Consider the following 13,852-nt stretch of genomic DNA (forward strand, 5'->3'; position numbering starts at 1 on the left):
AATGAGACCTAAAAGATGATAACTCTAAACTTAAATATTTCCTGGTCGTAGGATTACTAACTGGTAATTAGTAATCCGCAAAGATCAGTACATACTATGCTTGCTTCATTATGAAGGATGTCTGTTCTCATAGATATTTGTGTGGTGACACTATAGCTAGTATGTAGGTGCTTATTATAGAATAAGTTCACTGAACATGACTCACACAGCTGAACAACTGATGGAGTTCACTCACGTGTCAGCAGTTGTTCACTTAGTGATAGTTGTACAAGTATCCTTAGACTTGAGGTCATCATAGTCATCTTGTGTACACTGAACTATACTTTGGTTTAGTTCTTAGTCTCCAGGGAAAATAATAAGGGCTCTAATGGGTGTAGGAATTTGTACACGAAGATAGTGTATGATCAATAAAGGATCTACCCCTTCCAGTGAAAGGAAGAGAATGTTCAATGATGATCTACTTATGCTAGTTCAGGAATCTCTGGCCAGAGTGAATGAAATTAGAAAGGAGTTTCTAATTCACATTAAATAGAACTAAACATAGTGAATGGGAAAGCATATGATTAAATAAGACAGGCTTGACACAAGTTCCATGCCTTGTATTTAATCGTGACATTGCAGGGTAGAAGGATTTAATTGTACGGTAACTACTCACTGAATAGGTTCTTGGTATTCTAAGCAGTGAATTCGTATTATCCGGATAGTCGCGATATGCTAAAAATTATCCCTCACGATGTAGAATAAATATGATTAATTTATTAATTAATCATATTTAATGAATTAGAGAATTTATATAAATAATGCTAAAATAGTTTTATTATTATTTATTTCTACTACCGGCTTAATATTGAACCTAAAGGGTCACACCATAAAAGAGAATGATTTAATGGTGGAGGAATTAATTAATAATGGCTGGTAATTATTTATTTGTGAAATAAATAATTAATTAACAGATTTAGTAATTGATTAAATGAGATTTAATTAATTCTTAATATTATTAATTAAGAATTTAATTTTGGAAATTAAATCAAGTGAGAGAATTATTTTTCTAAAGTGTTTAGAAAAGGGATTAATGATTAAAAGGTGTTTTAATTATTAGTTAATTGGTTAATAAAAATAATCAATTAAAGGGTTAATAATAAAAATATTTTATGGAAAATTTTCAGCTGAAAATTTTGCCTATAAATATACTATTATAAATCCTATTTGCCTCAACCCAAATAATTAACCCAAATTCTAAAGTAGAACAAGAGGGAGGCAACTAATTCTCTCAACCTCTTCCTCCTCCATTACATTGATCTCTTGGTAGATACCGGTGGAGTGCTTCACACTTGAGGAGCAGCTGCTAGGGATCTCCGCTCATCGTTCTTGGATCGCTATTAAAGACCTCCATCTTTCCATTAACGTAAAGCTTCTTGAGGTAAACATACTGAACTACGAATTAAATATTATTTTTCGCATGGATCCTGCGGAGGGTTTCGGTTTTTTTTTAAGATTTAAATTTACGTTTTCGTTGCATTTATGTGCTAAAAATCCTTCAATGGCATCAGAGCTACTTGCAAAAAGTTTTTTATTTCGTTTATGTGTTTAACTATTTTCGATATATGAGCATGTACGTGATTCGCCATGATTTGATGTTGATATTATATGCTTATATATGTATGGTTTTGAATATATGATATTCATGTGAGTTGTATAATCATAAGATGATTATGTAATCTGTATATATACTGATATATACATGATTTATGTTTGTTCTAATTATGAGAATTATATTAGATACGGATTCTGAATTGGCTGCTGCATATTTGCTGAAATCTGGGTCTGGTGTCCGATTTACACAAACAAATACCCTATTCCATAGGTAAACGAGCGTCTGAACAAAACTGATAGCAAAAGCTATCAACGACTCGTCTGTAAGATGTTTGACGTCGTTTACTGCCCGTAAACAGTGATTCTTATTTTTCTGATTTGATTCTGATTTTTGTCATATTTTTTTTATGATTAGATCATGGATAATATGATATGTAATAACCCCAAAATTTTTGAACTTTTGTAACCCTTATGAATAGTGTTTTTGTTGATTATGCTGAATAAGAAAACTTTTCATGCCACACTATGTAGGGGTTCTTTTATTGATATTCTGAGATCTTATTAGCACTCTATATGGTATATAAGTGTATGTAAAGATCGTTAGAATCCAAATTCGAACACTTTGATTTTTCCCGAAAATCCACCAGATACAGAAAGAATTGAGTATAAGGTAACATGATTAAAAGGATTTTAATTTAAAAATTATAAGAGAAGATCATAAAAGGAATATAATGTATTGAGAAAGGTTAAGGGAACCTAAGTAATAAGATCCCGGGTATGATCCCTCAAACGATAAACGAGAACGAAAGTTAAGCGAACCGTATAACAGATCAGCGGTCATTAGGCAAGTAATTAGGAGTTAATCAAAGAGGTTAGTGATGATGATGTCATCAAACCAATAAGAAGAGGACAAGCATGGGAAGATGACATAAGAATGATGACCTAAGCATGACAAAAAGAAGTGTGTTGTTGGTTGATTGTGAACCACACAGAATTTACCATGGTAATAATCTAATTAACAAACAAAGTGGATCAACCAAGCCAAAAATAAATCATAACATCAAAAAACACAAAACACTTCCATTTTCAAGAAGAGCTCTCGGCTTCTTCATTTTTTTCAAAGAAGAAAATTCAAAATCCAAGTTCCAAGCTTTGTTAATTAGTGAGGTAATTATCTAAGGATCCTTGTACATAGATATAGATATCCTATAAGTTTAAGCTTCATATTCCTTCACAATCTCTTCCTAAAATTCATGGAAGAAGAGAGTGAATAGTGTTTTTCAAGAACTTGAAATTTTAATCTTGTGTTTTTGTTTAGATAAAGCTTTAGTAAGGATTTTCCAAGGTTGTTTCAAGCTCATTAGTTACTCCTACTCATAAGGAAGGTATAATCTCTTAACCTAGCATTATTATTGAATGTTAAGAGCTTATTATGAGTAGTATAGTTCATGAGAGGCATGATTATTGAATGTTTAGAGATTGGTTAGTTTTGTAATGTTTTTGGAGTTGTAAATCTTGATGATTAGCTAATGAACTTAAGTAAGCTCTTAGTTCATGATTGAGAAGTAGTATAAATTGGAAATATTGAGTTGTTGGGGATGTTGTAGTAAAGAATGGATGAATTTTGGTTGTAGTGGTGATTGTGGGTTGAATTTTGAATTGATTGGAATGATTTAAATTTGGTAATCGCGTAAACATAGCCGTCGTAATGCCCGATTTACTTTAGGCTGCTTTTGTTCTTAACATCAGGACCCGTGAACTCACTGTTAGGTTTTGACCATTGCCCTAATTAGATAGTTCATGTTACGAGCTTCGTTTTGATATGTGGTCCACTTGAATCCGATGTACGATTTAGGAGAAACGACCATTTTAAGTAACGGCGTTTCGCGAACGAACCCTTACCCCTCGCCTTACTTTAAAACCTTGGTTAAGGCCCTTAAATGACTAATTGGAGTATAAAACAGTTATGGAAAGTGGATTAGACAGTTGGTAGGGTACTCGCAAAAGAATCTCCTCAAAACCCTTAATGGTTAATTTATTAAAAATGGTGGAGCCGAGGGTACTCGAGCGACTTAAGTGAATCGTTAAGCGCAAAAGTGAACGTTAGGGTCTAATTGGTTAAATTATAGATTCATAAGCGACTTTGGTTTAATTCCAACTTATATGTTGTTTATAGATTACCAGACTCGTCCCAAGCCTTTTATCACCCCCAGTCGCTCAGGCAAGTTTTCTACCCGTTATACTGTTGTTGTGATGTATATATGTATATGCATTATCTTGTGATAAATGCATGATGGTTAATTAGCAAATCTTGCGATATATTGGAGCATGCTGATATGGCATATATGCATGTATGTTTTGTAATCTTGATATCTAATTGTTGATTCAATTGCTTATAAGTTGTATAATACCTATGCTAGAGATAAGCAGTAGTTGCGTATACCCTTAGTATAGGGGACCCAAAGGTGAACATATTTCTAAACCGGGAGTCGATGTTCCCGAGTATAAAAAATATATATATATATATATATATATTTTTATATATATATAGATATAGTTTTCAAAACTATTAATCGAATAAGGTTTATTCGATAACTTTATTTTATTTAATGAATATTATTTTTAATATTCATTCGAGGACTTATGACTCAGTTTAGTTTAATTAATGAATATTATTTTGAATATTCATTCGAGGACTTAAGACTCCGTTTATTTTATTTAATGAATATTATTTTGAATATTCATTTGAGGACTTATGACTCCGCTTATTTATTACATAATATTCTTTATTTTATTAAAGAATAATGTTTTGATAATCAAACTTATTTTCGATTATTCAAATAAAGATCATACTTTCGTATAAGTATATCTTTGGTTATTTATTATTCATTTCAAGTATGAGTTTTAAAACTCCTACCTCGATTATTTTTATAAGGATCATCCTGATGGGAATATTATTTAAATAATAATATTCAGATACTTTCTAACATATCGGGACTGATTTATTTTATTAAATCAACGTTACTCTAAACATTCTTTAAAATGTTTTCGAGTCTTCAAAATGATTTTAAAAGTTAGGGAGGATCCCAAAACTCATTTCTATATTTAAGATCCTCCTTTCGAAGGGGATTTAAATACTCGCTCAAAACCTGAGAGATCCAGCTCTGTGGTGTGTTTTATATTCGCAACAAGGTTGCTATCTTGATAAAAGAGTTTTTGATTACTTACCCAACACTTGGGAAGTAAAATTTTTGGAACAAGTTAATCCATTAACAGGCATCGCCTGGGAAATATCGGTGAGTTTTCCTTTCCAACTAGATATGACTTCTTGGTGGAGCCGTATTAACAAGTTTCTACTTGGGGAAAGGGGGGACGAGCTTTACATTTCAGAGTCATGGATTTCATCTGAACTAGGAGTGGCGTAAGTGGTCGAGTGGCGCCGGCCCAGCCTTATTATATTGGCCCAAATGGCCTAGAAGTTCCGCTAAGACGGTCCATTCCTTAGGAGTCCAGTGTTCGGTTGACAAGTAAATCTGACAGATTCTCCTCTACATGTAGAAAATGGTGGGGTTGCAAAACTGCGACTGATCATCGTAAGTGGTCTTCCTGGCGCGGCAAACTCCCGTAATGAGTTCATCATCCAGTTGGATATTTCTGCAACACTACCTGGAGCATTTCGATAGACTGGCTACGAATGGGTGGTTGCCGAAGCATTGACAGGGTCAAACAGTTATAATGGTGTTTCCATCGAATGAAGTATCCCGTAATTTCATTTCCTTTAAAATATATTTCAAAGATTTAATCTATTCAAGTCTTAACTTGTGGTCTCATCTATGGGATGAACTTTTGAAACTTATTATACTTTGAACAGTGGTAGTTCAAGTAGTTTTCTAAAAATGGTATAAGTATAGTGAAGTAATTGGTAACTTCATCTTCCCTTAAGTTTATATCCAGTAAGTAATTACCTTACACTTGATAAAGGATTCTAGTAAGTTATCCATTTAGATACTTGCATTATTGTTTACACTATATATTATCTTGCGAGCTGTAATGCTCACTCTTGCTTCATTTCTTCATCCCACAACAACAGTTAGGAAAGATGGCCAGACTCAAGCAGACCCAGCGCAAGCGCGTGGGAAGCGTCCCGCGTCTTCCCGTTGATATCGTAGCTGTTATAGCTGCAGAGGTAGATCTATTTGTAGATCAGGCATTCTACTTTTGGGAATCAATTATGTATAATTATAACTTGTGGCTAAAAATGGCAATTAACTATAAACTTATCAAGTAATCATTTTGGGTTGTAATAACTTTTAAATTGTGGATTCAAGGACTTGTACTTATTTCAATTTCATCTCTGAGACTATAACGTTTTGTGGTGTGTGTTAGTGTGGGGTCACAACATGAGGTTATTTATTATTAATTAAGTTAAGTGATATTGTGGAAAGAAAGACCGTGACGACCCGGATCCCCGACCCCGAATCTGGGGGTGTTACATGATATGTTAAGATCAGATTATGTGTTTTAACATGCTTTTATGTGTTGTATGAGCATGGTGGATGGTTATGGCCTTTCGACCTTAGTGTAATGGTTTTGGTTTTGGTTTTAAATACGACTTGCATGTCGTCAATCTTTGTAATCATAAATCTCGAATGTAACTCGAGTTATTCTTATAAGTTCATTAGATTATTTTTACTTTCAATCATGTGATGTAATTGAAGACTCAAGAAGGCTATCCAATGGAGGTGATACAAAGAAGAAGACGAGGCATACAAGAAGTCTAAACAAAGAAGAAGACTTATGTAGTAAGTAGTTGTATTTATTTCCATCACCATATTAGATTGACCTTGATCTTTATCATGAGTTTGATAAATATCACATAGGATGGGGCCATAACCAAACACATTTACTTTATTGCACTTTACATTTACTTGTTTATTTAATTTTATATATGAGATATATGCCTATGTTTACCATGCGATGATAGATTTAGGTGAACTTAAATCAATATAAGGCGTGCTCTAGAAAATCTAGAATAGGAATCGTTTCTTGCCTTAACAATAATATTATGAATACAATCATGAGATTCTTGTGTTTATGAAACACATAATTAAATATGAATTTTTAATATTGAGAGAAAGGATGATTATGTCAAAAGCAGATTTCTATCTGTAAGAAAGGGGTATTAAGTGACGCATCTTGACAATGCTCCCCTCGATCTGGGAATCATCTGATTATCGATTATTGATTTGAAATATTTAATTTAAAAGGAAGAATCTCTTTATAATATGATTATGATTGTAACATAATATAATCCCTCTAAAATTAAATAATATCAAGTAGTAATTGGCCAATGACACAACGGGCTTGTGTCGGTCAAAGCCTTCCAACATGGTAGCAAATAGTTCTTATTTTTAAATCATTGTCGTTTCGTGCTACAGCCGAGGGCTTTGATTTCGAAATAAGAAATACTTGTCTATTACATAGAGATGTGTATATTGAATTAGAATCTAAAGGTCGTTACATGCTACAACCGTGGGCCGTTGGAGACTGATTCAATTATACGAAATGTTGGGTTAGACTTGACTTAGAATATTGAGTTTGTCGTGCTACAGCCGTGACTCAATTATTCAAGAGGCTAAAGTTTTATTAGGGAATAACATAAGATGTAATTGACAAGAGTTGTCTGCCTATTGAACATCACATGACGTTTCGTGCTACAGCCGAGGTTGTGTGATGGAATGTAGGATCCTTATTCCCACTAGCATTATGAATGCTTAATTTTCATTTAGGGGTTGTATAAATTAGATAAACTAGTGGGAGCCACTTATGAATAAAGACCCGATTCATATAGTGTTTTGAAATGAAATTGAATATTTGCTAAGTGTTGTTATGTGTTCATCATTTACAGATTTACTATATTCGTTATGTCTTCTGCACTATCACTCCGAAGTATACTAGATGCTCACAAGTTGACTGGTCCTAATTTTGCTGACCGGCTTCGAAACTTGAGAATTGCTCTCAGGGTTGAGAAGCTGGAATATGTGCTTGACTCACCTAAGCCTACTGAACCTGCTAGCGATGCACATAATGATGAACATGTTGTGTATCATAAGATGATAGATGATGCAAATGTTGCTCAATGCATCATGCTAGCTTCCATGAACATTGAGCTACAGAAGTAACATGAGCATAAGGATGCTCACACTATCCTTATGTATCTACAAGAGTTGTATGATGTGGCAGGGAGGACAGCTCGATATGAGATATCGAAGGAGCTGTTCGGTTGTAGGATGTCTGAGGGATCATCTGTGAATGACCATGTACTTAAGATGATCAATTTGATTGAATGTCTTGGACAACTTGGTTTTGCCATGGATGGGGAGCTGAGCCAAGACTTGGTCTTGCAATCACTTCCGAGTTCGTTCTCGCAGTTTGTTGTGAACTTTCACATGAATAAGCTGGATGTCAGACTGCCTGAACTCCACAACATGTTGAAGACTGCAGAATCGAATTTTCCCCTAAGAAGAGTTCTGTTCTTCTAATTGGTGAAGGTTCCAATCCTAAGAAAAGGAAGAAGAACCCTTCCAAGAAGAAGAAAGTAGGTGAGAAAAAGCCGGTTCCACCAAAAGCTGAAGACCCCAAGAGCAAAGTTGTTTGCTTTCACTGTAACAAGGTGGGGCACTGGAAGAGGAACTGCAAGGTTTACCTTGCAGAATTGAAGAAGAAGAAGGGTAGTGAGACTACCGCTTCTGATTCAGGTATGTTCATGATCGAAGTTAATATGTCACTAAGTCAAATTTCTACTTGGGTATTAGATACCGCCTATGGTTCTCATATTTGCAATTCGTTGCAGGGACTAAGGAGAAGTAGGACTCTTGAAGAAGATGAGGTGATTCTACGGATGGGAAATGGAGCAAGAGTTGATGCTGAAGCTGTAGGATCATTTCATTTACATATGCCTACATGCAAGACTATTATTCTAAATAATTGTTATTTTGTTCCCTCGATTGTGAGGAATATTATTTCTATTCCATGTTAGACTTGGATGGATTTTCGTTTTTTATTCAGAATAATAAATGTTCAATTCTTAGAGATAACGTTCTTTTTGGAAGTGATATTTTAAACAATGGTCTGTATGTATGTGACGTAGAGCATAATTTACTACAAATTGAACATACTAATAAAAGAAAAAGGGATGATGAAAATCTCACTTTCTTGTGGCACTGCGGACTTGGTCATATTAGTGAAAATAGACTGCGGACATTGCATAAGGAAGGGTTACTTGACCCCTTTGATTTTGAATCATATCCTACATGCGAGTCTTGTCTATTGGGTAAAATGACCAAATCTCCATTTAGTGGACATGGAGAGAGGGCTGCAGATATGCTAGGATTGGTACACACAGATGTATGTGGACCAATGTCTACGCAAGCCATGGGTGGATTTTCATACTTCATTGCTTTCATAGATGATCGATCTAGATTCAGATATGTGTATTTGATGAAACACAAGTCTAAAGCCTTTGAAAAGTTCAAAGAATATAAGTATGAAGTGGAGAAACAAACCAAACATAGTATTATAACTCTTCGATCAGATCGAGGTGGTGAATACATGAATGGAGAGTTTCTAGCTTATCTCAAAAAAAATAGTATAGTCTCCCAGTGGACTCCTCCATATACTCCACAGTTGAATGGGGTATCTGAAAGGAGAAATCAAACTTTGTTAGACATGGTTCGGTCCATGATAAGCTATGCGAATCTTCCAGTATTCTTGTGGGGTTATGCATTGGAAACCTCAACATATTTACTGAATAAGGTGCCTTCCAAATGTGTTCCTCAAACTCCATATGAGATATGGAAAGAAAGGAAACCGAGTCTTAACACATTAAGATTTGGGGATGTCCAGCTTATGTCAAGAAAGTTGACCCAAATAAGTTGGAATCTCGATCCGTAAAATGTAATTTTGTTGGATATCCTAAAGAGACTTTAGGGTATTACTTTTACACCGATCATAGGGTGTTTGTCTCCAGACATGCTACCTTCTTGGAAAAACAGTTTATCCTTGACGGAAACAGTGGGAGCAAGATTGAACTTGATGAAGTTCAAGAAGCACAGACTACTACAGTTCAAGTGGAAACACCTATTCAGACTGAACAACCTTCTGTGGAACAGCCCATTCGTAGGTCAGGGAGAGTGTCTCGCCAACCTGAGAGGTATTATGGCCTTGTCATTGAGAATGACAATGAGTTGTCAATCATTGATGATGACGACCCTGTGACCTATAATGAGGCTATGAATAGTGTTGACTCAGAGAAATGGCATAGTGCCATGAAATCTGAAATGGAATCTATGTATACCAACCAAGTATGGACTCTGGTTGAGGCGCCTGAAGGTGTTAAGCCTATTGGGTGCAAATGGGTATACAAAAGAAAGATTGGAGTAGATGGGCAAGTGGAGACCTATATGGCCAGGCTCGTGGCAAAATGATTCAGACAAAGGCAAGGGATTGACTTTGATGAAACTTTTTTCCTGTAGCCCTGTTAAAATCAATTCGGATTTTGCTTGATATTGCTGCTTACTACGACTATGAGATCTGGCAAATGGACGTGAAAACGCCCTTCCTCAATGGGAAACTTGAAGAGGAAGTGTATATGACACAACCAGAGGATTTTCTTTCCAAGGGAAATGAACACCTAGTGTGTAAGCTGCTGCAAACCATATATGGTTTAAAGCAAGCTTCTCGTAGATGGAACATCAGTTTTGATGAGACAATCAAAGAGTTTGGTTTTATCAAAAATATAGATGAACCATGTGTCTACAAAAAGGTTAGTGGGAGCGCGGTAACATTTCTTGTATTATATTGAAGGAGAAGTCAACGTCAAGAGAGTTGACACACATAATAATATAGCAGACCCTTTAACAAAGCCACTTTCTCAAAGTCACTTTGATCGTCAAAAAGACAAGATGGGTATTAGATACCAGAGTGATTGGCTTTAGTACAAGTGGGAGATTGAAAGAGATGTGTCCTAAGTCCAATCATGTATGATGATTTAGGAATAACTTTTATGTAATCTGTTTTGATTTCATTGATATTAATAAAAGACTTGTTTTGGTTTTATTGCAGGCTTTATCTATTTAAGTGTTTAAATAAGATATATCATAATTTAGAGTAAAGCTTTTTATGGATTATGATGAGATCATAATAATGAGACCTAAAAGATGATAACTCTAAACTTAAATATTTCCTGGTCATAGGATTACTAACTGGTAATTAGTAATCCGCAAAGATTGGTATATACTATGCTTGCTTCATTATGAAGGATGTTTATTCTCATAGACATTTGTGTGGTGACACTATAGCTAGTATGTAGGTGCTTATTATAGAATAAGTTCACTGAACATGACTCACACAGCTGAACAACTGATGGAGTTCACTCACGTGTCAGCAGTTGTTCACTTAGTGATAGTTGTACAAGTATCCTTAGACTTGAGGTCATCATAGTCATCTTGTGTACACTGAACTATACTTTGGTTTAATTCTTAGTCTCCAGGGAAAATAATAAGAGCTCTACTGGGTGTAGGAATTTGTACACGAAGATAGTGTATGATCAATAAGGATCTACCCCTTCCAGTGAAAGGAAGAGAATGTTCAATGATGATCCACTTATGCTAGTTCAGGAATCTCTGGCCAGAGTGAATGAAATTAGAAAGGAGTTTCTAATTCACATTAAATAGAACTAAGCATAGTGAATGGGAAAGCATATGATTAAATAAGATAGGCTTGACACAAGTTCCATGCTTTGTATTTAATCGTGACATTGCAGGGTAGAAGGAATTGATTGTACGGTAACTACTCACTGAATAGGTTCTTGGTATTCTAAGCAGTGAGTTCGTATTATCCGGATAGTCGCGATATGCTGAGAAGTATCCCTCACGATGTAGAATAAATATGATTAATTTATTAATTAATCATATTTAATGAATTAGAGAATTTATATAAATAATGATAAAATAGTTTTATTATTATTTATTTCTACTACCGGCTTAATATTGAACCTACAGGGTCACACCATAAAAGAGAATGATTTAATGGTGGAGGAATTAATTAATAATGGCTGGTAAATATTTATTTGTGAAATAAATAATTAATTAGCACATTTAATAATTGATTAAATGAGATTTAATTAATTCTTAATATTATTAATTAAGAATTTAATTTTGGAAATTAAATCAAGTGAAAGAAATATTTTTCTAAAGTGTTTAGAAAAAGGATTAATGATTAAAAGGTGTTTTAATTATTAGTTAATTGGTTAATGAAAATAATCAATTAAATGGTTAATAATAATAATATTTTATGGAAAATTTTCAGCTGAAAAAGTTTGCCTATAAATATACTATTATAAACCCTATTTGCCTCAACCCAAATAATTAACCCTAATTCTAAAGTAGAACAAGAGGGAGGCAACTAATTCTCTCAACCTCTTCCTCCTCCATTACATTGATCTCTTGGTGGATACCGGTGGAGTGCTTCACACTTGAGGAGCATCTTCTAGGAATCTCCGCTCATCATTCTTGGATCGCTATTAAAGACCTCTATCTTTCCATTAACGTAAAACTTCTTAAGGTAAACATACTGAACTACGAATTAAATATTATTTTTCGCATGGATCCTGCGGAGGGTTTCGGTTTTTTTTAAGATTTAAATTTACGTTTTCGTTGCGTTTATGTGCTAAAAACCTTTCAAAAAGTACAACAGAAACCTGTCAATTTCTAGGGAAAAGCTTGTGTCTTGGTTCAGTAAAAAGCAAAATTTGGTTTCTACTTCTACAGCTGAAGCTGAATATATTGCTGCTGGTAGTTACTGTGCACGGATTTTGTGGATGAAAAACCAATTGTTGGACTATGGTCTATAAGTGGATAGGATTCCTATTTTCTGTGATAACACAAGTGCAATTGCCATCACTGAAAATTCAGTACAGCATTCAAGATCAAAGCACATAGACATCAAGTACCACTTCATAAGGGAACATGTGATGAATGGTACTGCGGAACTGCATTTTGTTCCAAGTGAAAAGCAACTTGCAGATATATTTACCAAGCCACTTGATGAATCCACCTTTTCAAGGTTGGTAAGTGAGTTAGGTATGCTTAATTATTCTTGAATCATTTCAGATATTTTGTAAGTTGTTATGCAGCAGAAATTTAATTGATTTTTCAGTTTTGGATGAAATTTTGGCAAAGTCAAAATTTACATCCCGACGGATGATTATTATCCATCGAGTTTGATCATACGTCGAATACAATTTGTCAATAAAAATCAATCATTTTTTTTGGAATATTTTATAATTACACGTATAACTGTTTTATCTTCATCCGTCGAATTGTCTCAATCCTAGCTGTTAATTCTCTGAACTTTATCCATCGAGTATCATTACAGTCTGTAAGCATGACACGACAGATATGTGACGGAATTTTTACAGTTTATTTATTTTTAAATGACTATTTTGGGCCATTTTTATTGGTGACTTTATTTTACTTTATTATTTTAGACAGTTAATTTCTGAGATAGTATAAAAGCAAATTCACTTTTGTTCATTTCTTTTATCATTCTCAAGATTCAATTGCTCTAATTTCTTTCTTCTCAAAAGCAAACTCTCTCTCTGCAAATTCCAAATCTCTAACAATGGAACCTGTAGTGAAAATCATGTCTCAAACCGGTTATATCTATGAGAAAAACAACTTCTCAGCTTTGGTGAACAAGGAGATTCAACAGTCTGGTGACTATCACAAAATGATGGATTTTGTGAAGAACTACAAACTCAACTATGCCATGCTGGAATCACCCACCATTTACTGTGGGGTTGTTGAAGAGATATGGACAACTACAGTGTACAACTCGACAGACATACCATCACATTCACCTTGAAAGGTAAGCAGTTTTGCATAAATAGTGATATTGTTAAATCATGCTTCAAGATTCCTAATAATACTGTAACTGCTCCACACACAGACACTGACATTGTTAATATGCTTAATTCCATGGGCTATGCATTAACTACTTCTAAATTAAGTGAAATTAGAAGGTTGGGTCTTAGGAAATAATGGAGTTATCTGTGTGATGTAGTAACTAAGGTGTTTTCTGGTAAAGTTAGTAACTTTGACTCTATAAACATTTCTATGCTTAACATGCTTTACATGCTAGTTACTGATAAGTACTTTAATTTCAGTGATTTGGTTTTGTTTGATTTAGGCTTTAAGTT

This window comes from Apium graveolens, chromosome 5 (genome assembly GCF_009905375.1).
Source record: "Apium graveolens cultivar Ventura chromosome 5, ASM990537v1, whole genome shotgun sequence".
Lineage (NCBI taxonomy): Eukaryota > Viridiplantae > Streptophyta > Magnoliopsida > Apiales > Apiaceae > Apium > Apium graveolens.